Source organism: Chiroxiphia lanceolata, chromosome 3 (assembly GCF_009829145.1).
Source record: "Chiroxiphia lanceolata isolate bChiLan1 chromosome 3, bChiLan1.pri, whole genome shotgun sequence".
Lineage (NCBI taxonomy): Eukaryota > Metazoa > Chordata > Aves > Passeriformes > Pipridae > Chiroxiphia > Chiroxiphia lanceolata.
Genome location: NC_045639.1, coordinates 2,045,339 through 2,071,941, shown reverse-complemented (window position 1 = coordinate 2,071,941; position 26,603 = coordinate 2,045,339). Strand labels below are relative to the sequence as shown.

Sequence of the window (26,603 nt, the reverse complement as noted above, 5' to 3'; positions counted from 1 at the left end):
TGTGGTACCCTGGAAGCTTGGGAATATTCTCTCAGCAAACAGTAGGTTTGAGCCTGTGGAGCTGTGTGTGATCTTTGTTTCATTGATTTCTGTTGGTCTGCAGTTTCCTGAAGGACAAGATAAACTTCAGAATTTCCCCTGCCCCTTTGATGCTTGTTTTCCCCAAAAGCTGCTCAGAGCAGCCCATGGGCCCCAAGGCTGAGTTCTGTTTGTGTCCCATGAGCTGCTGAGAGCACAACCCCAGCCCCAGGGCTGTCCCAGAACCACACAAGGTCCTGGAAGGTCTGCAGTCCACTTCTTCCTGGATCAGCAGTGCCACTGCCTCAGCCAGCAGTGTCTCAGTCACAATGCCTTCTGCACACTGAAGGTTTCTGCCTTGGCAGAGTTGGTTTTGGTGGCAGCGAGATCTTTTGCGTTAGAGAGATGTTAAATTGAGAGACTCGGTTGTGAGACTAAATTGAGAGACTTGGTTGTGAGACTGATTAATGTCGAAATCCAAAGGCATGAGGGGTGTCTTAAGCATTCAGGGTGATGTAAATACCAACAGTTCTTTCATTTCAACAATTCTTAAATTTCTTTTAAAAGAAATTTAAATCTCTCATCTAAAAGAGAATGCACCCGAAAGAGGGTATGTGAAGTCTTACCTCCCTCCCAGGGAGAAATACTTACCTACAGCTTGACTTAGGTGTGTTGGAGGATTAAAATCCAGAGCTATTTATTGTATTGCTTCTTGACTCCTCAGTTCTCTTTCTGGTCCTGGGCAATTGGATCAAACTCTCTTAAAGCAGAGAACAGCACTGGCTGCTTTTATACAGGGACTTAAAGGATGCATTTGAGAAAGTGGGAGAGTTGGAGTTCCTCTGTCTTTTTGTATGTCCAGAAGTGGCATTTACGGGCCCCATAAATCACCTCTTGCTGTGAAGAGGAGCAATGGGATTGCTGCACTAAGAATACAGGAATATAACTTCATATCCCAGTGGCAAAGGTACTTTCCAGGAGGGAAGCAATCCTGGGTTCTGGACAGCTAGAATTGCCTGGGTGTCCTTGTGTGCACTGGGATGTCAGGAGAGGAGGGGGTTTGGTGTTCACAGCTCTAGAAAACCAACCCAGAAGTGACCTGTGCATTACACACCAAACATCCAGAGTTTGGGACAGGGATTTAGACACCTAAAAGCTTCAGTTTTGAGGCAGCATTTCCTGCTGAGTTATTGACTGTATCTGTACCTCCCTGCACAGGGCTCCAGGTAGAATAATTTGTTTGTATTGACAAGAGCTGAGGTGGAAGTAAATTAATTTAGTCGAGCTCATCGATTTTTCCACACTTATGAAGAAGGGAGGTAAGATCATCTTGATGCTGCCATCACAAGGCTTCTCTCAAAGGGTCATATTCTACTTTTTCTGAAGGTAATTCAACAAAAATAACGGTGGGTTTGCTGAATTTTCCCAAAGAGGAGCCAATTCTGACACGGCACTTAAATTAAGGGTGACTTTCACCAAAAGCTGAAACATGTTTGAAAATCAGAGTGATGTGGAACCTCTGAGTTCCAGTCTCAACAGAATGAGCAGTAAACCTGGGAGTAAAACACCAGGAGCAGGAATTTTGCAGCTTCAAAGGGTATTTGAGTTCTGTCTCTAGTCTGGAAATATGGAATAATCAGAACCACAGGGTCGAATTTACCTCAACATGTCATAGAGCAAGTCTGATCATAAATTCTGACTTGTGAGCCTGCAGTACCTTTCCAGTTAGGGCAAGCCTTGGGAATGTGGGATAAAAATGGATCCATTATTTACCTGTGGATATCTCAATTACTGCTGTCCTTGACTGGTCTTGTTCTTTTCATTATTGGCCTTCTGAGGGGTATTAAAATTAACCATATTGAATGGTTCTTACCATTACTCCAGGTGACTTTCTGAGGGACATTCACTGATCATAAGCAGTCAGTTTAATTTCATTTATTGATTAAATGAAACTAATGAATTTCCTTTATTGAAACTTGATTGGGGGAAACAAATATGTGAAAGTTATTTATCTAACTTATGTGGAACTTCCTTAAGAAACACCAAAGAACCATAATGTAGATTGTATGAAGTATGTAGGAAGTGGTCTTGTTATTTATTTCATTTCCTATTTGAGAAATTATCAAAAATATGTGAAATTATTCGAAAGGCCAGTCTGGTGTGTTCTGCATCAGCCCCATTCACAGGAAAGCGTTTAGTACTTAGCATTTCTATAGTGCTGTGTGGGTTCATATTTGTCTGACTCCCCCTGGCAGAGATTTTTGACACACTCCTTAGTCTTCATCTGTCCGTGAAATGGGTAATTTAGGCAGCATGGCCGATTAATTACTCAAAAAAAAAAAAAAAGCCCTTTTGTGCTCAGGGTGATGTAACTGCAATTACCTCTCATTTCAGTGTGGAAAAGGTGTGATAACCACTCATTTGTGCAGCTGAAGGGTTTAACTGGGAGTTATTACAGTGCACAGTGCAATTGTAATTAAAGCACGCGGGTTTCTGGTATGAAAAGTCCTCATACATCAAGTGGCAATAAGAGATGAATCAGTCATATTAAATCCCCAGTTTCTTTGTTCACATTGTGTCAAACCCCAAATTTCCAGTGTTGTCAGTGCTCACCTGGTTAAACACAGAACTCCTGCAGAGCACAGGGACACGGGGCAATAATAATTTAAATGATATTTACACATCTGAAGTGATTCAGATGCTTCTGATTAACTGGGAATGGATGAGTTTAGGAGTAAAAACATCAACTTCTTTTTAGAAAGCATCCCCCGAAGAACATGTGCACTGGAAGTCTGGTTGCTTTGCATGACATCATGGGTGGGTTCAAAAGGTTGTACAAGTTTAAATCTGCAGCTTGCAAAGCCAGTTTTCTGTGAGTGTGAAGGAAAACAAATCCTGTCCTGCTTTGGTGCTGAGGCTGGCAAGGAAATCAGGACGTTGGCCCTTGGCACAGGGTGGTGAGCGCTGGGCTACTGCCTGGTCATGTGGGAATTAAGGCAGTTGCAGGGCTTGGTCTAACTGTGCAAAGCACTTCCAGCTTTCCCTAATTGTAACTATGCAGGAATAAAGCCCTTATTTTCCATAGGGATGCAGAAACACCCTCCAGCCACTTTTTCCTCAGGGTTTTGGAGGCATTTTATAAGCAAGTGATATTTGCCTGGCTGCCAGCAGTTATCATAAATTGATAAATAATCCATTTATGCCAAGTTGAGTTTGAGTGTGTTGAATGGTGAGTACAAGGGCTCCAAATAACCAGGCAAATTAGAGCAAAGACTGATAAGAGAACAGACAATCTGATCCAAACCTGCTCCGTGGGCAGAGATCAGGTCGATAATATTGTGCCACAGGACACAGAGAAAGGAGTTTGGGTCATAAAACAGCGGAAAAATTGGCACATTTATCTTTCCTCACCACTTTTCTTCTGTCTCTAGAGAGCAGGAACAGCCCTGAGATCCCATAATGTGCAGAGTCATGTGTGGAAACATAAATATAGAAGAGGAAAGACCTCAGTGGGGTTGTCCCAAAGTGGCACCCGAACTGTGTCCACCAGGAACTGGATGTTGTAGGGAGAGGGAATTCCTGTGGCAGCAGGAATGAGCTCTTTGCCATTTTATTTAGAAACCAGCACAAACTGCTCTGTTTTTAAAGGTGTCTTTGAGGATATAAAAGTTCTAATCTTGGTCTGCTCCAGAGGCTTTTGTGGAGCTGGTTAGTGTTGGATATATGGGCAGCTCCACCACATTCCTTCCATATCCGACACCGATACCTCTTCAAGAGCTTTTCGTGGCCCACTACACTAATTCAGGAGCTGCTGCAGGAAAGGTGGAATGTGGACACTACAGCTCCCTGCTGCTCTGACTGGACAGAGCAGACATTCCTTGGCCTTGAAATCCTCAGTAATTTCGGGATTTGTTTGGCTAAAACAGTGTCTTTTGCTCTGCAAACATCAGAAGCACTGACCTTTTATACAAAATAGGCACTTTAGTGATTTCCCCCCCTATTTTTCATGGCAAGTTGTCATTTGTTGTTCAAAGCCCTTTAAGGTTATCCTATTATTTGAAAACTTTAGAGGTTTCTTCAAAGAAGGAAACTGTGAAGAAAATGTTTGAGCTCATAATCCTATTTAGAGATGGGATTTTAGAGGTAAGAGGTCACCTCTTAGTTAAGGATTCCTTATTAGATTGTTGTTTAAAAAAAATAAAAGAAGAAAGTAGGGAGTGGGTAACACATACTTTTGATTCCTTTTAATTAAAATGCTGCAGTATTTTTATTTTCAAAGGTATATGAACCCAGTTTTAAAAAGTGCCTGATTTTTCTGGGCTGATCATCCAAATAGAAATCACATTTATTTAGAATAACCTTAGTGGTTTAAAATATTGCAGTTTGAGTTTTCTCTGCTGTCTGGGTTGGAATAGAAACAAAAGCCATCTGCTTTTTAGCTTGTCAGGAGATATCCATCATCCCACTGGCAATTTTGTTCACTGTGCTCCCAGCTGATGGCTTCCCTCTGACTAAATTCCCTGGCAAAGCACAGAATCCATATGTTTGCTTGTCTCAGAAGTGGCAACGAAAAGCACAACGTAATGAAACAAAATAAATACATTTCAGGCAATAAAGATGGAAAAATAACAAAGCAAAAGGAGCCCAAGGGATTTGTTCAAACGAACAGAGCAATTTCTAAAAGCCTAATGGTGCAGTTCAGACTGTATATAATTGTATATTTGAAAACTCGGATTCGTTGGGGAAAAGAATTTGGTATTTTCTTCCTGTAATTTATAGTGGTTTGTTGGTTTGGGGTTGGTTTTCAGAAGTGACCTGGAAACTCAGTGGGTCAGGTTCCAATGGCACAGACGTGACCCCAGCGTGCGTGGCTGGAAGTGAGCAGGTAAAGTAGCAAACAGTGATTTGAAATGTGTTGATACTTGTATTTTTACCCCCCGTGGGGTATTTTAATACAGCAGGAATTTAAGGCTGATGTATTTTAATCAAAGCCTTGAAGCAATAGTTCAAGTCACAAAATGGCTTCTGTTAAACTTCCCTGTTTTCAAACACCCAGAATTTCCACTGGCAGCACAGATGGCCTGGATTTGATCTATACCCCAAGCAGATTTCTTGGGGTTGGTTACTTAGTTTTATGCATTATTTAAAAAGAAATAAAAAGCCTTGGCTTCCTTTGAGTCATGACCATCATAAAAACTGCACTTTGTATTGTACTTTATGAGGTAAAATTGCAAATTTGCTCTTCTTGGCCTTCCACGAGAGACCAGTTAAGTTTGAACCCGCAGAGCTGCCTCAGAGCCACGTCCTGTCTGTATTTTCACATGTTTAAGCTTCCCCTTAGTGAGGAGCTGCCAGGATGAGGATTTGAAGGTCTTGCTGCAGTTCAGACTCTCTCATAAAGCAATTTTCTATTTTGACAACTTTGAAAAATGACGCAGTTTTGCATATTCAACATTTGGAGAGCTAATCCAGTGGTTTTTAAAGGAGGCAGGTGATTGTTTTCCTTTTTTAAACCCAAATGAGGTGAGATGTGAGTAACTTCAGTGGTAAATTAACTGTAGATGGTTTCTGCCTTTTTTGCAGTGGCTGAAGAGCCGATTTCTCTTGTAGCTGATTCTGGCAGGTTTGTTCCACTTAATGGTAAAAAGGTCAATTGCATGAGAATAAAAAGGAAGAAAAAATCTAAAATGGCATCTTTGAACTAGACAGGCAGTGAAATTAAAATTCTAAATGGTTGATAGGAGGCTTGGAATGCCCCCTGAATAGAAGACTAAACGCAGTCGCCTCCTTTATGGAAGAATCTTTTGTTGAAGGTTGGCTTTTCTATCTTTTTGCTGAATTTCCATCAGCTATTTCATTGTCTAATTACTGCCAGTAAAAGTTATTTATTTCTTTTGTCTAACAGCCATTTCTGCAAGTTCTGTGCCCACCTTGACCACAGGAAAACCTCTTTCCTTCATTTCATTGCCTGTATCATAAAGCACACTCTGTGTCTAATCCTTGTTTCCTTTACATCTCGATTTTAGCAATAAATATTGCCTGAAAGTTTAGATCTAGTTATTGAAATCACTTGGGAATCTCCTACGTACAGAAAGATGATCAGAACTCTAATTTTTATTTATAGTCTCAGTTCTAATTAATGCACATCTTTGTCTGAGCAAAATTATGCCCTTTCTGATATTTTTTTTCCATGCTTTATAGTTTGGGATCATCTCTATGTTTCATCAATATCCAGTTGGATTTTTTCCTCCAGTTCATTAATAAAGATATTAAATTGCCCCAGCCAACATAACAACAAACATTGCTGGATCTGTTCTTTCCTCTTGAGGTCTACACCCTTTGTTTCCTTTACAGTTAAACATTTTCCACGTTGATCAGGTATTGTCTTGCCAGATTCCTTACTTTAAAATTTCCTGGGTATGAAATTTTAGTCCAATTAAAAGCATCTTTCTCCTTCTCCTTCTTTCCCCTTTGCCCCATTGAGCGAATTTTTTTCCTCATTTGTATTTTTTGCAAAATAATTCAGTTTCATCAAAATGTTGAGTCTCTGCCAAACCCGAGAGGGACTTTAACTGGAACACTGCAGGGTTAGAGGTGGAAGTATCCATGGAAACAAACTTCCCTGCAGATGTTCAGATATTCCTCGGGCATCCCAAGCCCGGGTAGAACGTGGGGCTGGTTCTGTCTTTGAAGGTTCACACCTGACCAGCACAGCCTGAGCTCTGTTTAATGTCAATTTTTAAAGTTCTAATTGCTCAGGAGCCCCTCACATGCTCCTGCAGGGAGCTTGGCACCATACAGGCAAAGTCCAGTGAAAAAATTGGGGATTTAGGTAATTTATGATTCCCAGGAGGAGGCAGTGTTCCTAATCTGCTCATAAACTAAACTCTGAATCTAATTTTTTATTAGTTTCTTCATTACTCTTCAAAATAATCTTAACCTGGAGCTCAGGTAAAGAATTCTCATGTTGATAAAAGCTGGCAAAGAGAAATGAGCTGACAGCAGAATTGCTGGCTTGGTGTCCCCCCCCTTCATCCCATTCTCTGTTTCCTTCCTCTGGTTTTGTAGCCAAAATAACTGAGTATTTATGAAATAAATTCTTATTTTAATAAGCATTAACTAGACAACATGTAATTATCGACACGGGAGCAGAAAATAAGGTGCTGCGTTAAGGAATGTCAGTGAAAATAATGGATCTAAAACTGCAGAGACTTTTTTATAAACACATCAGAAATGCTTGAGGCTTCTCAGATGATCCGGGGGGGGGTTTCCCAATTCCTGCCTTGTTTGCATCCCTCCTTAGTTCAGTTTAGACTCTGTTCCTTTCCAGCCACGTGTTCTTCCAAAACACAACAAGATGTTCTGGCCCGTTGCAGTTGCTCCCTGTAAACGGGACAGTGAAAATTAATGGGGTTTGCCCGACCCCGGGTCAAAGAGCTCTTTAACTTGGTTCTTTCTGTTTAACTTCCTGGCCTGATAATGCTAGAAATAAATCCTTCAGGGAGATGCTCTGGGTTGTGTCTTAGTCTGTGGCAGTTACATCATGTGCCCTGAAACAACTGCAAAGAAATGAAGCTTCATGTGTAGTTTGCTGAGTAAATCTTCATGGTGTTGGTTTTTTTGCACCAGTCTGAGGAAGCTGAGTTTGGTGTTTGCCACTGAATCTTTTGCAGGATGTTTAAAATGAAATTTTTTTACAAAAAAAAGAAAAAAATAATCTAGACCCTGTTAATGAGTTTAAGATTTCTTTTTTTTTTTTTTTACTCAAAAAACAGTTCTTAAATAGCCTGAGAGTTCTGCAAGGTTGTCATTGTCTTCATCCTGGTGTCCCTGTAGGCCCTGGACATTGAGCTGGTCAAACAAACGGGCTCAGCTGGATGTTGGGAATGAAGGACATCCCTGAACTTGGGTGAGATCAAAGGAAATGTCGACCATGATCTTCCAGGGAGTGCTGCACTTTCCCAACCGCTTAGGAAATGAGTGGAATTCCCTCCAGGATGAACCAGGCTGGGGTGAGTGTGGATATTACACATCCATATGGATTTACATCAGAGCATGGAATGCCTTGGCACTTGGCAGAACCTGGCACATCAGGGAGTGGGGAGTGACTGCAGAGCATTCCAAGTGCCTGATAAATGTAATTAATAATTAGCTGTTTCCCTCAAGGACTGATTTTGCTGTAGGAATTGTTCCTAGGTAATTCACAACACTGCTAGTTTGGTTTGGTTTCCCACAATCCTATGGGATTGTGAGACATTTACATTATAAAGGACTGAAAAATGTGGTCACTGGAGTCAGGATAATTACAAGTAATTATTATGGTAATTAATAATGGTAATTTTAGTGCCAATGGGTCCCATCCTTTCAATTAGCTGGGAATGAGATGAAGGTCTTCTGGCAGAAAAGGAGGAAGAAAAGGTGCTTTTTGGTTTACTTTGCTCATATCCCTGGAGAGGAGAGGAATTACAGCAGGAAGGAGCCTGTGATTGCCATTGTCATTTGTAACTGGGTTTGTTGTTGTTCCCTTATTTTTCCAGGGGCAGTTGTATAATTTGTTGACATCATTAGTTGATAGTAACTGTGTCTAACCTGCATTTTCCTTGAAGTTTGCTCTTGCCTGCTCAGCCAGAAGAAAGGCTGGTGTGCCCAAAGCTGCATTTGCTGGTTTAATAGGGCCTGAAAACTTGTTCATAGCAGGGGAAAATTGATTAAAGAGGGTTGTTCCTGGGAAAAATCCATTCTGCTCCTTCAGAAAGCAAGAACAAAGATCTGTGTTTAATTCTCATGGGCTGCCACCTGAGAGCCAAGCCAAGGACAACCAAAGCAGTCACTTCACCTGGGCAGTGCTTGGAGTGACCTTGGGAACACTTTTACGGAAAATAACGCTCACAACCCTTAAAAAGACAGGCAAGGGGATGGTGAAGGTGGTAACCACTCAGGTGGGCACAGAGTGCCTGCAAATGCCTGGATAAAATGGTGTTGGGCCTCCTCTACTGGTGCTTTTCAAGTGTCCTTAAAAATTACAGCTCCAAGGCTGCCAGAGCTCAGGGATTGTTTGGCTGATCCTCTCAGGGACAGGGTGTGACCGCTGGGATGGGCCTGTGCAGGGCTGAGGGCTGGACTGGATGATCCTTGTGGGTCCCTTCCAACTCAGCATATCCTGGGATTCTGTGACTTCTTGCTGTTCTATTCATCCTGCCCAAACAGAGCCTGTTCCCAGTGAACCCCTGGGAACTGATGGCCCATGTGCAGGGTGGGTTTTCAAGGAGCAGGTGGGAAGGTGTGACTCAGGAATCATTTCTCAGGGCACTGATCAACCGTGCAGTAGTTTCCTGCTGCAAGCTCAGCCTCTGTCATCCTGAAATACTGAGAGTGGGAGATTGGAATGCTCTGCAAATACAGGCCTGGTCATAGGGAAAACTGGAGACTGGCATTGATGGCACTGAAGGCATTTTGCTAGTGCAGAACTGTGTCTGCTGCTCCTCCCTGCTCTGGGCGTGTGTCGCTGCTGCTTCCCGGGAGCTGCCTGTCCTTCTGATCCGAGTCCGAGGGGCTGGATCAGCACAGCCCCTTTCCCGCTGCTGCAGGAGGGGCACCCATCCCATTTGTACCAGCAGTTCAGGGCAGGAGGCTGGGTTTGCTGAGTTGGGTTTTTCCCAGTCTGACTTCTGTAGGAGCGTTCAATCCTGGGAAGTTTTGTAGCTCTCCCACTTGAGCTTGTGGAGCTGTTTTCCCTCCTCTTCCCTCAGTCACACTTAGAGTGGCAATTCTGTTCTTTTTTATTTTGGCTAATCAAGCCAAAGTCTCTCAGTTCCTGGTTTCCTTCTGTTCCCCAATTACCCTGGTAATCCTTTTCAAACCAGTTTGCCTTTCTGTTACAGCTCTGGTAGCCTTTGCTCAGCCTCTCAAATGAGGTAATTAGGCCCTTGTCCAGCAGCTTGCAGGTTGAAAATGACTCCCATAGCTTTAATTCCTCCTTTTTGTCACTGTGTGGGAACTTAGCCTGAGATCACCTGGGTGGGCGTTCAGTGAGTTCATTTGACACAGTTACACCAGAACACTTTGCTGCTGCCTGAGCCTGAGTTTGTGCCTTGTCCTGCTGAGTTTCACCCAATTCTGGTTTCCCTCATCACTCATAAACTTGGGGTTACTTAAGCAATATACAGGTTATGATATATTTGCTGAGCCCATGATTCTTTTTGTGGGTTGACCAAACAAAATCAATATTGGAAGATAATTCTGCTGAGAAAAACGGGTGAATTTAACAGGGGGAGCTGAACTTTGTAATTAGCACCTTATCCAGCAGTTGAGGATGTGTTGGTGTAAATTGGCTTTAAACAAAACAACAGTAAACTTGGTTTCTGCAGGGTTTAGATGTTGCAGGAGATAGCTTCCAATTTCATTTCCACGTGTCCTATGCAGCCAACAGAGTGCAAAAGGCACAATAAGAGCTTTGCACTCCAGCAAAATCCTTTTGGATTATCTGATTTAATAACACAGAGGAGAAAATAAAATTTCCTTCTAGGTTGGTATAAATAGACATAACTTTTGACTTCTGGAGGCTCTTCTTACTTAGTGTGGCTGAGGCTGTGGCTGTAATATGTTATTTTTTGTGACATTTTCTGCCACAGGTGCTTTTAAATGGAAAGTGGGGCTCAATTTAAAGGGAAAAGGGACAAAAAATGAATGAAAAAAAATTTCCATTGTGAAAATTTAGGCATTTAAAAGTCACTTGAAGAAAGAAGGTTCTTTTAGGTGCTGGTGCCGCCGAGTTAATATTTATCTGGTTGCAAATGACCTGCCCTTGGATCACAAAGCTCAGGATAATTTAAGACCTGTCATTATCGTAAGTTGTTATTAATTTTGGATAGCTCTAGACCAGGTTCTCAATGAAAATTCAGTGTGGTAATGGGACTTTCTGGGTGAGAATTTCTTTCTGTGGATGGGGAAATCCTCATTGCATCAATGACTGTTTATTAACCTGTTCTCTATTAAGTCTGAGCTGCAGCTTTTTCAACAAGAAATACCAAAAATAGGAGCATTGGAAAATAGTTATTTCTGAACAATTTTTGAGCCACGTTGGTTTTGACTCATTTTTTTATGGCCAAAGATGTTTCCTGACATGTGAAAAGTCTGTTTTCAGGGGGTCTATGAGGTCTATGTAAAACACTTTGCTGTAATGATGGATTAATATCCTTGTGCTAACTAAGGCTTAAAGCCTGATTCAACTTCATTAATGCAGCCACTTCATTGTGCATCCACTTCCATCCTGCTCAGGCACATAAATGGGACCCCTGATATCCTGGAATAGAGCAGGACATGTTGCATTAACAGGGAGAAGTGAATCCTTTCTCATTATTTAATTTTTTACCATATTCCAGGCAGGCAGGATAATTAACATGCAGCAGGGCATGGTCTAGATGACCAATTAACCTCAGATAAATGTGCTCTGGTAATTACTCCCCACACAGCAATGCAAATATTAGAATAAGTTTTAGGAGGGGATTTTATGGATCTTCGAGTTTGAGTAGTTTAAGATTAAATAAACTGCCTGAACTTCACCTGAAATTTTCACCCCCAGACCATTTTCTCTCCCTTCTGCCTGAACATGGAACTACACAAGTCAGCACTGCCTGAACTTCCCAAACCTTTGGCTGTTGAATTGGACGCAGTCCAGGCTGGATGCTCAGACAGACCCATTTCTGGAGACAGGAGAGGTTTCTTTGGATTCTTTTCCTGTTGCACACATACCCAGGCAAATGCTCCTGACAATCAGTCGAGGCCATGGAGTTTGTACAGACCCAACCACCCTTTCCATTAACAGCAGCACCTTCCTGCTGGCACTGGCACCCAGAGCCACTTCCATGGGTGTGACCTTGCTCACAGCTCTGTCTCCAGGGCCAAAATTCCCTTGCTTTTCCAGACATCCCTCTGAATTCCTCATGGCCTTTCCCTCCTGAGATCCACCAAACCAGTCAGCTCTGCTGTCAGGTTTGTGCTCGTGCAGCATCACTTGATGAAGGAGGAGGTTGGTGCATCTTACAGTGGGGCCTGGGGAGTAACATAATGTAATAATATAAAATAATAATTAAAGCAGTTGTGGTTGGGTGCTCTCAGAGCTCTTTACAGGCAGGATCTGCAGAGGGGGCAGCTCTGTGCTCTAGGAAATAAATAACTCTTTTCCAACGGGTCAGATTAACACAAAGGAGAAGGAATATTTAATTATACCCTTGCAGAGGGACCAAGTTCCAAACTGTACCCCTGCAGGAGAGAGATCTGGAAACCCCATTTAATAGGGGCATGCCCCTAAGGCATGTTGTTCAGCCACATATTTCCATTTCTAAACAACCTGCTAAAAATCCTGCTCTGTGTTCACACAATTATTTCCACTTTGTATTTGTGGGAACTTTAATTTGGGGAGTTGCAAGAAGTGGAGCACCTAAGCTCTGCCTGGGAGTGGATGTTGGCCCCCCCATTCCACCCCCTCACAATTAGTTAATATGATTAACATTAGCTAATAAGCATTGCTTGAGTCCACTACGGGTTTTCTTAGCAACTGATCCAACTGTCCAAAGGTGCTTAAAGTCAATTATATAAATCCATCTCTCTCCTGTAAAGTACATTTAGAGAGGCTGACACCAGCTGCTGCTGCAATGAGCTTTTTTAGCAGCATTAAAATTGTAAAACTCGACATGTTTCAAGTGCTGTTTAACAATTAATTTGCCTAAATATCAAATCTGATTTAAATGTCTTCAGTCAAAGCAGAGACATGCATGAGAAATTCCAGATGAATGGGTTTAACCCAGATGACATTACATGGGATGTCACAAAGACTGGGCATCAGGAAGGAGGTGGTTGTTGTGAGTTTGGCATTGAAGACCTGTCTGATTTTTCCATGTGCCCTAGAAACTGTTTAATTCCTGAAAAAGCAGCAAATTTACAGCCCTGGCAAAGGTCATTCAGAGCAGGAGTAATTCTGTGCTACACCAGACTTGATGCCAGGCCTTCTGAGTCTGAAAAATAGCAGGGGAAAGGGCTCTTTTTAATCTGTTTTTCAGAAATTAAACCCTTTTTAGGATACATTATCCTGCCTCTTGAAAGCACCAAAGGACAGGCTGGGTGCCAGGATGTAACAAGCTGCTTTCTGAGGTACCAGCTCTCACCTTTATTCAGGTTTGAAGGGATTAAAAGCTGTGCTGGGAAAACTCTTTGATCAAAGGAGCCTTTGGAAATTTGACAATCTGCATCTCTAAGTTGCTGTATCCGGTTCATCCCAGCCTGGCATCACACTGACACCATTCTGCCATCCCCACATGCTCGTCTCAAGCCCAAAATCCAAATTCTCCATCAGGATACTTTGGCATTTAAAGGGTTTTTTTCCTAACTGAGACATATCACAAGTATTAAAAAAAAAAAAAAAAAAAAAAAGGAAATTAACTGCAGAGTGGATTTTTTTTTTTTCCCAGACTTTGCCAAGGTTTTTGTTACATGGGAGGATATGAGGGAAAGATTACTATAATGAATGTCACGTGCCTTTGATTTACCTGCTTGGTTTTAGTCTTTTACTGTTGAATTACACCAAGAAAAGACCTTTCAGGGCAGCAAGAGCAGGAAATGAAGCAGCAACGAGTGATAAAGGAGACTTTGGGGGAAAATATATCAGGGACACTTCAGGAAACAGCGAGATGTTCTTGCTTAAGGAGTGTGCAGCAGTTTGGGTTTGTTTGGATTCTTGTTTTATTTCCTAAAACTCTCCCTGAGCTGAGCCAGAGCTCGAGTGCAGGTTTAAGAGGTGAATGTTGGTGAGGGATGGCCTTTAGACAGACCCTTGCTGGGAAACTTTGGGGCTCTCATTTGTTTTCAGAGTGGTTTTAGATGATGCCATAAAGTGTCGTTTTGCAAAGTGCTGTTGGGAACCACTTGAAGTGAACGTGACAGGATGCAAGATGTAAATATTCCTGGAAGGGCCTGAGGTTCAGTTTGCCCACAGTATGGAAATGAGGACATCAGGACTGAGTACATGGGAACGAATTCCAGGAGAAACCCACGGATCTGGCCAAGGAGCTGTTGCTGATGTTTTGGGTGCTTTCAGTTCATGCTGCATGAAGGGGTTCCTTTCAAAAACATTAAGACCCTCATGGATGGTTTTAAAGAGCTGCTCTGTTAAATCCAACCAGTAAAGGTTTGCAGGTCAGTGCAGTGGTTTGGGTGAAGAACCTCCTCGTGGCACAGAGGTGGCAGCAGATGTGAAAGAAGGGTTTGGCCCCTATTTTAAAACAACACCTTTCTTCTTTGCTCTGCCTCTGCTGTGGCATTTCCCTACATCAGAGCCAAGGCTCTGAATTCAGGCTGGGGGTTTGCACCCCAAGGAAATGCTTCAGAGCTGAGCACAGCAGCTACAAAATGGCAGAGCCATGGATTCCAAAGAGAACTGGGACAGTAAATTTGGTTTAGTTGGAGCATGTGACCAGCAGATGGTTTGGGATAAACTGGAGGACGTGGAAACCTGGGGGGGGTGTCAGGAGAACAAGTCACTGCCAGGTGAAGTGTTGGAATTCTGTGGGATAACCCACAATCCAAGCTCTCAAACAGTACTGGCTGTGACCCTTTCACAGATGTGAGGGGTTTGTAAGTACCTGGGGATGCAGAGGGACACTGAGTGTTCAGGTGGCAGGAGAGCAGGATCATTCTGCCATTCCATGCAGCTCTGTGGTTTGGTGTCTTTCTCAATAGCTCAGCTGACCTACTTTGACTTAATTCCTTGGAACTGCCACACCTTAAATGCACTTAAACTGGAGGAAATAATTAGTTTGATTCTTGGAGGCTCTCTGTAGCATTTGGGCTTAGAACAGCTGTAGCAGTCAAAACTGCTTGGCAAGTGTATATGTTTTTTTTAAATCAGATAAATGCACTTTTCTTGTCTTATCTCTTGTTTATCCCAAAGCACGTGGAACATAGGGAACCTTGCTGATTTTAAGTCTTTTTTTTTTTTTTTAAATGAACTTCAAAGGAATGGAAACAGAGGGTGGCTGTAATTCAGTAGTTTGGGAAGAGGACAAACATTAGCCTTTAATTATTAGTCACAAACTTTACTGTCAAGACTGTGAAGAACTGGAGGAAAGTTCCATGAGCACAAACTGCTTGCAGGGAGAGGAGATTGCACAACTGGGCTGAGAGGACAGAGAGCTGTTGGGGAAATCAAACTCCCATGTCTGTGGGGAATTATAATTCCCAGTAAAGATGTAAAGGCTCCATCCCTCAGTTACAAATGTCTGGAGGCAAAGGGTGTATCTTCACTCCCTGCAGCCTCCTCAGGAGTTTTGGGTGTCTCTGTCTCCCACACTGGGTGAATAACCTGCATTAAGTAGTTTTTCTGTTGTGGGATCAGCACTGAGCTACTGAAATCCTGTGTAAAGCACACCTGGAATCATTTAATTCCTACTGGGATAAGTGAAGATTAATTGGGCTGTAATTGGCAACTTGGCCATCTGTGTAATGTCACTGTGAGCAGAGCTTTAGGCTCAGCTCATGAGAGGAGGATTCAGCTCTTCCCATCCCTAACCACACATCACTTTATTTCCTTGGGGTTTTTTTTTTTCATCTTCCCCCTCACTTTTGAAAGCATATATGGGAGGTTTTGAGGGACTTCTGCCTTTCCTTAGAATCAAAAAAATGCAATTTTTAAACCTAAGAAAACTTTTATGGAACAATGAATGTCCATGTGCTGGTATTAAAGAAATGTTCCTGAGACTGTGTAAGGCAAACCCTGGAAGAGATGGGGCCAAAATGACAACAGCTGGAAAACTGTAATAGGAAAAAAAAATAACAGGGATTAAAGCCAATTCTAGGAAAAAATTTACTCTTGTGCTTTAAAACACATGTCTTATATCCTTAGTTGCACTGGTTTTCATGAGACTTAATCACTTGAATGCTTGAAGTGTCTATAGAGTTTATTCTTTGAAGTACTTTTCTGTATCGGGATTTTAAAAAAAAAACACAAACCCAATCCTGTTGCTGGACTTTTCTTCCATCCAGCATTGCAGCACTTTGGTGTCCCATCCATCCTCAGGCTTTTCACCTGTGTCTGTAACATTTTACAAGGATTTCACTGAAGTCAGTAAAATCAGCCTGGATTTACACTCAGTTTGCAGAACGAGAACTGCTGCACCTTGTTTTTTATAGAGGGTTTTCCTAGGTGGTTGCCTCTGTCCCAAACACAGGCCTTGCCTGTAAAGGTGGGGGGGGGATTTCTGGGGAGGAGACAGGACCAGGTTACTGCTGAGGTCCTGTCCAGCCTCAGCTGTCCAGTGGATCCATGTTCCTTCAGCTCTGCAGTGCCCAGGAGTGCAGGATAAAAGCACAGGAGCTCTGAGGTGACAGTCAGGACTGTGTGCTGTGGTGTGGGAAAGGTGACACACAGGACAGCTAAAAATACACATGTGGCACAGCCACCTCGCTCATTATGCACCTTGGAAGCTGGTTTGCAAATCGACCTAATAGTATTTAATCAGCTTTGTTTAGAGATGAATTAGCATTTGACTTTGAGTTTGCAGTTGCAGAAGTCGCCTGAGTTCCTGGGGGGTTGTTTTCATGGAGTTGTGAAAAGCTGGAACAAGTGATAACTTCCCATTTCCAGTGGGATCCACATCTGTTCATTTCTCTCTTTTCTTCCATGCAAAATCTGTGGTTCTTCTACCAAAACTTTTTGTTAGTCAACCAAAAGTCTCACAAGACAAGGGTCTTTCAGGCTACCTGGGGAAACTTCATATCCTGCCAATTCAGCTTTTAAAATGCCAGGTTTTAGCTGTTAAATTGCCAGTTGTAGCTTTTTAAAATGCTTTTCATAGCACCATTTATTCTTAGAAGGTAAGTGGCACCAACACAGAACATCAGATTGGGACAATATTCTTTTTTTCTTCTTTTTTCTTTTTTTTATAACACAAACTGCATTTCATCCTGTGGATTTGTTGAGGTGGATTTGTCTGTGATGCTCATGTAGACTATTTACACATATATGGAAATAAAACTACATTCTAGCCCAGAAAAGATCCCTTGTAATTAGCATTTCCCTGGGTGTTTTTTCTGCTTTATTGTTTGCATGCTGCTCCTGCTCCAGTCCCCCAAAGCTCCTGGGAATGTCTGTAGTTTATAGGATATGACTCACCGGGCTTTTGACGCTGAGCTGTTTGACACAGAGGTTTTATTTGCTCTGCCTTGGAGAAACGTGTGTACAGATAAAGGTTTCAGGGGGAGGGCAGTGACCCTCAAACCATGTTACCTTTGAACAGTCTGATCTCCCCTAAAATGTTAAACAGGAGCAGTGGGGCTCAGCCCTTGGCCCTGCAGTTGCTTCACATACACCAGAATGAAGGTAGGGGGTGAAAATAACCTTTAATCTGTTTACTTCCCACAGAATCGAGATAGGAGTGAAACAACCCATATTTGAAATTACTGCTGTAAAACATCCCTGCCTGGAATTTCAGTTTGGTCCAACGAGCAGGTAGGAATGTTAAGTGAGGGGATGGGATCATACTGCACTGTTCTTCTCTGCTGAGATTTCCCTGGACCTGCTGTGGTGCCTTTTCCACCTGGTTTCCCTTCCAGAGGCAGACTCTGCTCCATGTCTCTCTCCCACGTGAACACCTGATGGTGGGGCTGCAAACTGCAGTGCACTTTCACCTCTGGATTTAATTCCCACTGGGAAACCCTTGTCCAGCAGTAGAAGGTCTAAAAAGGATGCTTGGCACTATAGGGCAGTGACTGAGGGAGCTGATTTTCCAAGAGTCTTTAAAAAGAATGAATTAACCAGTGTGTGGCATTCCTGCCCATTCTGTGATCTGGATTTTGCAAAGTTGTCAATAATAGTTGTGGTTTTGAAGGTGTCATAGGTGTGAATTTTCCAGGATTTTTAGTGGTCAGGGCATGACCCAGAGCATTGAGTCATCTGGAATTCTATTCCAAAGCCTTGTATTTCAGGCACTTCAGGTTTTGGTCAGGCTTCCTGATTTTGGTCAAACCTTCCTGATGTGTCCCAGAGGTTTGAAGTCAACTGTTTCCTCAGAAAAGTAGAAAACCATGTAATTCTCTCTTCAGATCCTTGGGGATTCAGAGGAAGCAAACATTGGGCCAGAAGATTCATAGTCTGTATTTTGTGTGTTCAGGCTCTACATTTTGGGCAGGTCAAGTCTCCTCTCTGTGCCTCGGTTTCCCCTTTCAGCACTTCTGTTGTCCCTATAAAAAGGAAGTGTGAGCACCTTTATCCTGTCCCTGTGGGATGTGAAATGCAGAGGCAGCATCTAAAAGAAATTCTGACCTACGTGGGACCTTGGAGTTGATTAAATTTTCCATCCTCTGAGGAAAGGCCTGTTTGGAGGTTGGGAAAGCGAGCCGGTGCCTAATTAGAGTTGGCTGTGGATGTGCTCCAGTGGGGGCCTCTCCTGGTAGTGTGGAAAAGTTGAAAAGGAGCCCGTGGTTATTTTAAAATTAATTATCACTCCTCTGAAGTCTCACTGAAAAAAGAACAGCTCTGCAAAAAGAGGCAATAAAATTACTCCCAGACGAGGCAAAAATGCACCACATGTCAGGGACACCTTGGAGCCAGGGGGGGGCTGCCTCCCTCCTGCCCACGTGGGGTTTGTGCCAAGGAGTTCCAGGACACCTCGTGCTTCCCACGGCGCTTGGTGGGTGTCTGACACAGCAGCAACGTGGAGCTGCCTCTCTGCCTTAACATTAATTCCTTGTTTTGCAATCAGCTGCTCGGGCCTTGCAGCACTTGCAACTGTAAGGGAAATATTGGAATTTTTATTCATCGTTGACCACCTGACTCGAACGTCTGTGGAGTAATGAATGGATGCAGGAGCTGAGGGGAAGAAAACAGGGCTGGATCTTCTCGGCAGGGCGTTGGCTCAGCTCTCCTCAGGTATTCCCTCCTGATGTGCTGGGCACTTATTCCCTGCTGGCATCCAGCCTGTGGCTCCGAGTGCTTTGTGTGCTCCACGTCATTTACACCACGGAGCAAACAGGCAGCAAAGCTTTCTGAGAGGCCCCTGAGCAGTTCCCTTGGCAGAGAACAGCTCCAGGTGGGAATTCCCTCTGGAGAAGGGGAGAGGCCTGGCACACACTGTTGGAAGTGTGGCTGCAGGTAACGCTGTGCTTGACCAGGACACCCCCAGCCAAGGACAACACAGGAACCAGCAGGGAGAAAAAGGTCATTGAGATGTTTGGCCTTGGAGAGAGGAAGAGAATTCTGCCTTAAATCCCTGGGGATGGGGAGAGTTGTCACTTTTAAAGCTCTGTGTCTGATCACTCGTTGTGCAACACCATCCCAAGCGTTCCATTAAATGATACTGCATTAAATGCAGCATCCAGGGGATGATTTGTCCAAGAAGTTGTGCTGGGAAAAGGTGCAGGAAAATCCTGCAGCGGAGTCTCAGGGCAGTAAAGCAGCTGCCCTAGAAGAGCTGGGAATTCTCTTCTTTTTGTTTCCTTATCTTTGCCCTCCTGGATAATAAACAGGCAAAGCCAACTGTTGCCTCCTCCTGCGAATCTGTGACTTGTAGGAACAGCAAAGCCGCCTCAGCGTTGCCATGGAGTGCTGATGAAATCCCTGTTAGAGGGGTCTGCTAGTTATGGACATTCTGTTGGAGCTGGAGTGGGGGTTTCCCTGTGGATCCGTGTCCCAGAGAACTGACTGCACTGCAGATGAGGAGCTGAAACTGTGTTTTATAGTCTGGATCAGCAAGTCTTTTGATATTCATTGATTAAAGCTTGGCAAAAAGTTATTTTGGGATGGTAAGCCAGACAGGTCTGACCTCTCCCTGCCTTTGCAGAGAGAGCTTAACCCCGGACTGCGATTTCCAAGGGGCCTGGCAGGTATTCCAGGCTTTTTGCCTCCTTGTCCTCCAGCTCTGGACAGAGGGAGCAGCTCCCATAGTCATCTGGAACTTCCCATAACCAAAATACAAGATGATAACACCTGTGGTCCTCAGGTGGGAAAGCTGGTGTCAGATGCCTTCCTCCGAGAATTGTTTGTCCTCATCTGCTGCCTGGTAGGAGTTCCCTCCCTCCAGGTCAGTGCAGGAACACGGTGCACAGCTCCCTGGGACCAACCAGGGGACTTGCTCTGCATTGGATTCATTTCAGGCTCATTATTTCCACAAGAACAAAAAGAAGGTGGAGACATTTAATAGGATCAGTTCTCCTTGAAGATAACTCCAGATCTTTCTGTAGTTAATGAGCAAGTCCCAGGAACCTAAAGAAGGAGGTGGTTATGGCAGTGCTGTCAAATCTGCACAAAAAGGACTGAATAAAGTCAGTCCTTTATTCAGGACTAAGAATAAAGTCATGGATTTGTACATAATTAACAGAAAGTTCTCAGCTATTGGCATTAATGTTCACAGGAAGGTGATTCAGCTCTTTGCTTATTGGACTTTGTCAGCTTTCCATGGCTGAAGCAGAATCTGATGGAAGGACACAGCTGTAAGTCACTAATTCCTATCCAAGGGGGTTCCTTGGCATCACCAGGGCAGGGACAGATGCACTTGGGATGATGGGAATGGGAAAATTCACCACGTGGATGCTTTGGAGTTCAAAAGAAAAGCAAAGCTTCCATCCCAAACTGCCACTTAGACACTGTTAAAACTGATATCCCAAACCATGGGACATTTCCAAAATTCCCACTTTGTAGAACTGTAGGTAGCTTCCAGTCTTTACCTGTTGGAGAAGATGTCTCGGGTATTTCCTGTTCTGTGTTAACCTTGGTAAATATTTTTGTATTTTATCCCTGATTCCCATCATGTGAACTCTGGAACTTGCTTGTGGCAAAGACTATCCCAAGGATGTTTGTATTTTATACTGGTTTGACCATGGATTTGTGTAACTCAGGTGTTTTTGCTGTGCCCACTGGTGGTTTTGAGATGCTTTTATTGCAGTGGATCAGCTGGGAAATCTTGATTTACTCAGCCCCTTTTCTTTGCTCTAACAGCCCTGTCACTTGCAAAGCAGGGATGGATTTCTGAAAGGAACTGTCCTGCGCTGGGAAACGTCTCTGAGAAGCCCCTGGGATCTGCTGGGTGTTCCTGGAGAAGGGACACGAGGGGACTGTCCCTCCCTGGCCACCGCAGGGCTGTCTCCCAGAAGATGGAGCTCTTTCCCCAGCACTGCTGATGGAGACCTTGTAAGTTCAGTATCATATAAAACATGGGCATTCTTACACATGGCACAATTATTCTTCACAGCTGAGAGAAAGGAGAAAAAATGCACCTGCTGACCAGAGTTATTTCATTATAAAAGACAAGTCTGAGTTATTTTTTTATCAGTAACTTCTTCTTAACAGTAATAATGGTACGTGGAAGTAAATGCAGCTATTCCAGATGCCAACCTTGTTTTTCCCTTTGAAGCTCCACATGACTCTTGGCAGGTTTGGGTCTTTAAAGCTTTGCCATTTTCGTGAGTTTATCACTTGATTGGGGAGGTGCTGGTTTGTCTCATTGACAGCAGTCGCTCCCTTTTTGCTGGAAGCAAATCCTTCACTCCTCCCTGGCTGCAGAGGGGTATTTATTTCTGCTGTGCTTGGGTTTCCACCTCTGAATGCTAAAGCTGAGAGGGGTTTTAAATTTCCACATTGGAAACCAAGTGACAAAGCAATGAGCAGAGGAGATTGAAAGAAAAATGTGGATGTTGATTCTTGGGGACCCACAAATCCTACAGGAGGAGTCCCTTGTGGTGGGACTGGAGCAGCAGAGCCCTCAGATGATGAAGGAAATAATAAACACATGGGAATTTGACTGCCTTTATAATATGTGTGTTTAGTGTCTGATCCTCTTCCCTTAAAATCAGGGTTAACCCTCTCCCTCCTTCCCTGGGGGAATCTGGGACAAGGCTGTTGGTCTCTCTCAAGCCTGGACACACTGGGGACCCCTCTGGGAACTGGACAAAACTTGTTATTCCTGACCCCAGAGAACTGCCAGTGTCTCAACTCCCCCTGCTTTGGTGTTATGGACATTCTGCTTCTCATTCCATGGCTGGAGCTCAGATCCTCGTTTTTACAGCTCACATGTGTGTTATCTGAACTGCAAAAGAGATTAAGAAGAAGGGAAGTTTTATAAGCACTGACATGGTTGTCATGACTACCTAAACCACTTTGCTGGTACCATACAAGTCTTTCACTTTATCTGTAGCTTTTATATGAAAAAACACCTTTTTTTTTTTTTCTTTTTTTGCATGAGAGTCTAAAGAAGCAGAGCTCAGGAAATCTCTATAAACATAAATATGTGTGTGAGGGGGGGTGTAGCATCCAGGTGAAGATAATGCTCAGCTCCTCAGTCAGATGACAAATCTGTGTGTTAAATTCTTTGGACAGTGAGAGGCAAGTCCAATCCATCCTCTGCTTTTGCCTGTACTGACAGGATCTGAAGCCCTGGCAATCAGGGCAACAGATGATTGAATGGAGTAGCCTGCTCTGCCTTATTGCAAGGGGCAGATACCCCCCTAAAGCTGCAACATGAGGAAGTTTAAAATTTAATTTATAAATATATAAATGTATTTAAATTTGGTTTTTAGGTCTGTATCACAGGCCCATAAGGCTGGGACAGCTGGGACATAGGAATGCTCCTTGTGAAGCACTTGGAAACATGCAGTTGAGCCCTCAAAACCTCTGATGGATTTTTTAGACGTGTTTCAGGTAAGCCTTGTAGTGTTTTTAAGGTTCTCTGAGTTTGCCTCATTTCTAAGGGAAGAAACCTTAGAGACCTGTAGATAAATGTGGGATTGAGTGTCCACTTTGTTGCACAAATGTACAGTAGTTGATCTTGAGCAAATAATTCTCCAGCTCTCAGACTCTGATAATCTGTGGACCGAGTATCTAATGCTGCAAATGTTGTTTGGAAACTTTTAAGCCCTGTCCTGTTATGCAAGAAATGAGAAGTGAACATTTATTCACTTGCAGTTTGAGCTGTACTGAACTAAGTCTGTGGAATGCATTGTGAGATGTAAAAAACCAACAAAACCGCAAAAAAACCCACCCCCAGAACCCCGAGTCTCAATAAAGCTTCTAGACAGAATGTGCCCTGGGTATCTGGTGTCTGAGGCAGCTCTAACCCTTTGTGTTTGTTGGGAGGTGGTGGGGTGGCTCCAGGCGGTGCCAGCCCTGTCCCTCGGCTCCTCCCGGCTCCTCCTCTCCCGGCACTGCAACCAGGTGGGGCAGCTCCAGCTCCCAGTAAGTCTGAGGGGTCTTGGTTTCTTTGGGTTTTGACACAATGTTTGGGGCCATTTTCTGCTTGGAAGGGAATTGTAAAGCAAGTCCCAGGAGTCTTTCCAGATCAACTTGCTATTTGGATTTAAGAACTGGACATGGAAAACTTGTATCCAAATTTATTTGAGACAGAGATTTTCCTTTAATGGCACCTTGACCATTGAAAATATAAATTCATGCATTAATGTTTTAGTTTACAGTTTAATACAGCGTTCCTTGGAACACTTCATACGTGAAGCCAGAGCAGAGAAACAGAGACTGTGTTTGCCTGACACACACTATTGCTTTAAGGTACTTTTCACATCACTTGATTAATTAATTAATGAATTCTGCCACACAACTGCAGTTATTTGGGATACAATCACTGTGGAAGGAAGGCAAAGATGATTGATTAGAGCTCAGTGAGGAGCTCACTGATGTCACCACGCGACAGAACAGGATTGGATCCCAGAGGTTTCCCTAAAAACAGACTGCACAGGGACTGCTCTGTGTGTGCCCAACTGCTCTGCTGTGCAGTCATATAAGGCATTAATAAATTCAGCTGTAAAAAAGGTGATTTTTGAGGTTGCTGAAGCACTTTGTGTGTCAAACAAGCAGGGATCCACTCCTTTAACGGGATGTTTTCGCTACTTTTCCATGCAGTGGCAGCAGAGTGGCCTGGCAGGAAGGTTCCAGAGCTCAGACCCTGTTGTCCTGAACTGGGACTAAAGCACTATTTAGCATTGCTTTGCGAAGACTAAATGTAAGTAAGTCTACATGGTTTGTTTTAGCCTTTATTTATTTTAATTAACAAAGAAAGGTAATTTAAAAATCTGGTAGTGGTTCCACCCCAGGAATTTTAAGTGGCTTAAATGCCAGTTTTGACATTGCCCACGTTTGCTGTTCCTTTCTGAACAGTTTCCGTGGAAAAAGCTCAACTTGCTTTTTCCAAGTCCACTGTCCCTGGGGGTTTTGGTTCTGGCAGAAGGTTGTAACAAGTGGAGAGTGACTTTCCTTTCCTTTTGGGAATGTCTGTGGTCCCAGTCCCCCCCGGGGCAGCTCCGGGCTCAGTTCAGCTGCCCCAGTGCCCGGGCTGGGCCGAGGGGCTCCGGGGGCAGCAGGATGGGGAGAGGAGCCCAAGGGCCCTCCAGGGACATTCCAGGGAGCCCCTCCAGAACGGGAAACAGGGCTCCTTAGGGGCTTTTTCCAAGGTTCTGGCTGGCCACTGCCTGTGGAAGTAGCTCCCTGTAAAGCACATTTTCCCAGGAAGAGCTGAGGGCAGGAGCTCTGCGGGAATGAGCCTCGGTGTGGGTGTGGAGGTGAGTGTGCCCGGGTGTGCAAACCCTGTGTGCCCCCTGCCCAGGAGGGGCAGTGCCATCAGCTGGTCCCTCTGGCAGCACGGAATGCTGTTGGAATTCCCTGGGGAGGTATTAAAGGCCAGGCAGAGCCCAGGGATGGGGTCAGTCCAGCTGGAGCAGGGGGTGGCTCAGCCCTCCTGGGCCCAGAGTCGTAGCACCGTGTGTGGAAAGCAGGGGGTGGGAGGCAAGGCTGGAACCCAGACTGCTGGAAAAGTATTCCAAGGCACTTCATGGAGAGAAATTTAGCCAAATGTATGTATTTAAAAGCAAAATGGGCTTAAAACCATGATCCTTTGCTCATCCAATTCCAGAAAGCTGCAGAGTGCCCCCCTCCTGCTCGGGAAAGGCTCCCAGCTTTCCTGGGGACCCCGGGTGGATTCAGCAGTGGGTGTGGTCAGAACCTCCCCCTCCTGCCCAAACGGCCAGGCCTGAAATTTGGGAAGGGAAGAGCCCGGAATTTTCTCAGTGTTTTCTCCCTTTGCAGCCCCGGTTTGAACAGCACAGGACTGGGCCAAAGCAGCTCCATCGAACACCCGGCGGGAGAGAGAGCAGGGAATGAACCTCGGGCACAGCCCAGGGACACGGGAGAGAGGGGGATAAAGGCAGGGTGGTGGGGGTGTGAAATAAAGACAATTTGGGGGAGTGAAATAAAGACATTTTGGGGGGGGGGTGAAATGAAGACAATTTGGGGGGGTGAAATAAAGACAAGTTGGGGATGTGTGTGTGAAATAAAGACATTTTGGGGGGTGTGTGTGAAATAAAGACAATTTGGGGGGTGAAATAAAGACATTTTGGGGGGTGTGTATGAAATAAAGACAATTTGGGGGGGTGTGAAATAAAGACATTTTGGGGATGTGTGCGTAACACACTTGTTGCCCCCCTGGAGTTGCACCACGAGGTGACAACTGGACCCTGCAGCTCCTCCCCAACTGCCGGCACTGGATCCTTCCCAGGAGAGAAGGAACCACTGTGGAGGTGATGAGAGTGTGTGTGTGTGTGTGTACGGTGTGTGTGTGGGGGGGGTGATGTGTGTGGGACGTGTACATGTGTGTGGGATGTCTGTGTGGGATATGTGTTTGGGGGGATGTGTGTCTGTGTGGGACGTGTGGGGGTGTGTGTGTGTGTGAGAGAGACGTGTTGGGGGGATGTGTGGGGGGGGGGACATGTGTGGGAGGTGTCTGTGTGGGTTGTGTCTGCATGTGATGTGGGGGGGGGGAATGTGTGTGTGTGTGTGTAGAATGTGTGTGTATGGGATGTGTGTGGGGGGGGATGTGTGTGTGAGTGAGACGTGTTTTTTGATGTGTATGCGATGTGTGTGTGACGTGTGTCTGTGGGATGTGTTTGTGTGATGTGTGTGTGGGATATGTCTGGGATGTGTGTGGGGGTGAGTGACGTGTGTGGGATGTGTGTGACGTGTGTGGGTTGTGTCTGTGTGATGTGGGGGGGAAATGTGTGTGTGTTGGACGTGTGTATGGGATGTGTGGGGGGGTGGTGTGTGTGTGGATATGACTTGTGTGGGACGTGTGTTTGTGTGATGTGTGTGTGAGACGTGTGTGCGGGATGCGTGTATGGGATGTGTGTGGATATGACGTGTGTGGGGGGGGGTTTGGGATGTGTGTGTGGGATGTGTGTAGATATGACGTGTGGGGGGGTGTGGGATGTGTGTGTGTGGGGTGTGTGATGTGTGTTTGTGACATGTTGGGGGTGGGATATGTGTTTGTGGGATGTGTGTATGGGATGCGTGTGGATATGACGTGTGAGACGTGTGTGATGTGTGTATGCGATGGGGGGGGGATGTGGGGGATGTGTTTTTGTGACATGTGTATGGGATGTGTGTGTCTTTGTGGGACGTGTGGTTGTGTGATGTGGGGGACGTGTATGGTGGGTGTGTGGGATGTGTGGGGGACGTGTTTTTGTGACGTGTGTATGGGATGTGTGTGTTTGTGTGGGACGTGTGTTTGTGGGATGTGTGTGGGGGCGTGGAATATGTGTGTCTG

At 44.4% G+C, this 26,603-nt stretch overlaps 1 long non-coding RNA gene across 2 annotated transcripts; it reads left to right on the top strand.

Moving 5' to 3' along the window:
• The first annotated feature begins 4,788 nt into the window (after positions 1–4,788).
• LOC116785089 lies at positions 4,789–25,285 on the top strand. 2 transcript variants are annotated; one of them, XR_004356374.1, is made up of 8 exons: positions 4,789–4,903; positions 7,855–8,030; positions 17,432–17,518; positions 20,418–20,496; positions 21,002–21,193; positions 22,579–22,699; positions 23,912–24,011; positions 25,091–25,285. It is a non-coding gene; the product is annotated as an uncharacterized LOC116785089 (long non-coding RNA). The 2 variants fall into 2 exon arrangements; XR_004356375.1 differs by lacking the exon at positions 20,418–20,496.
• Positions 25,286–26,603: the final 1,318 nt, after the last annotated feature.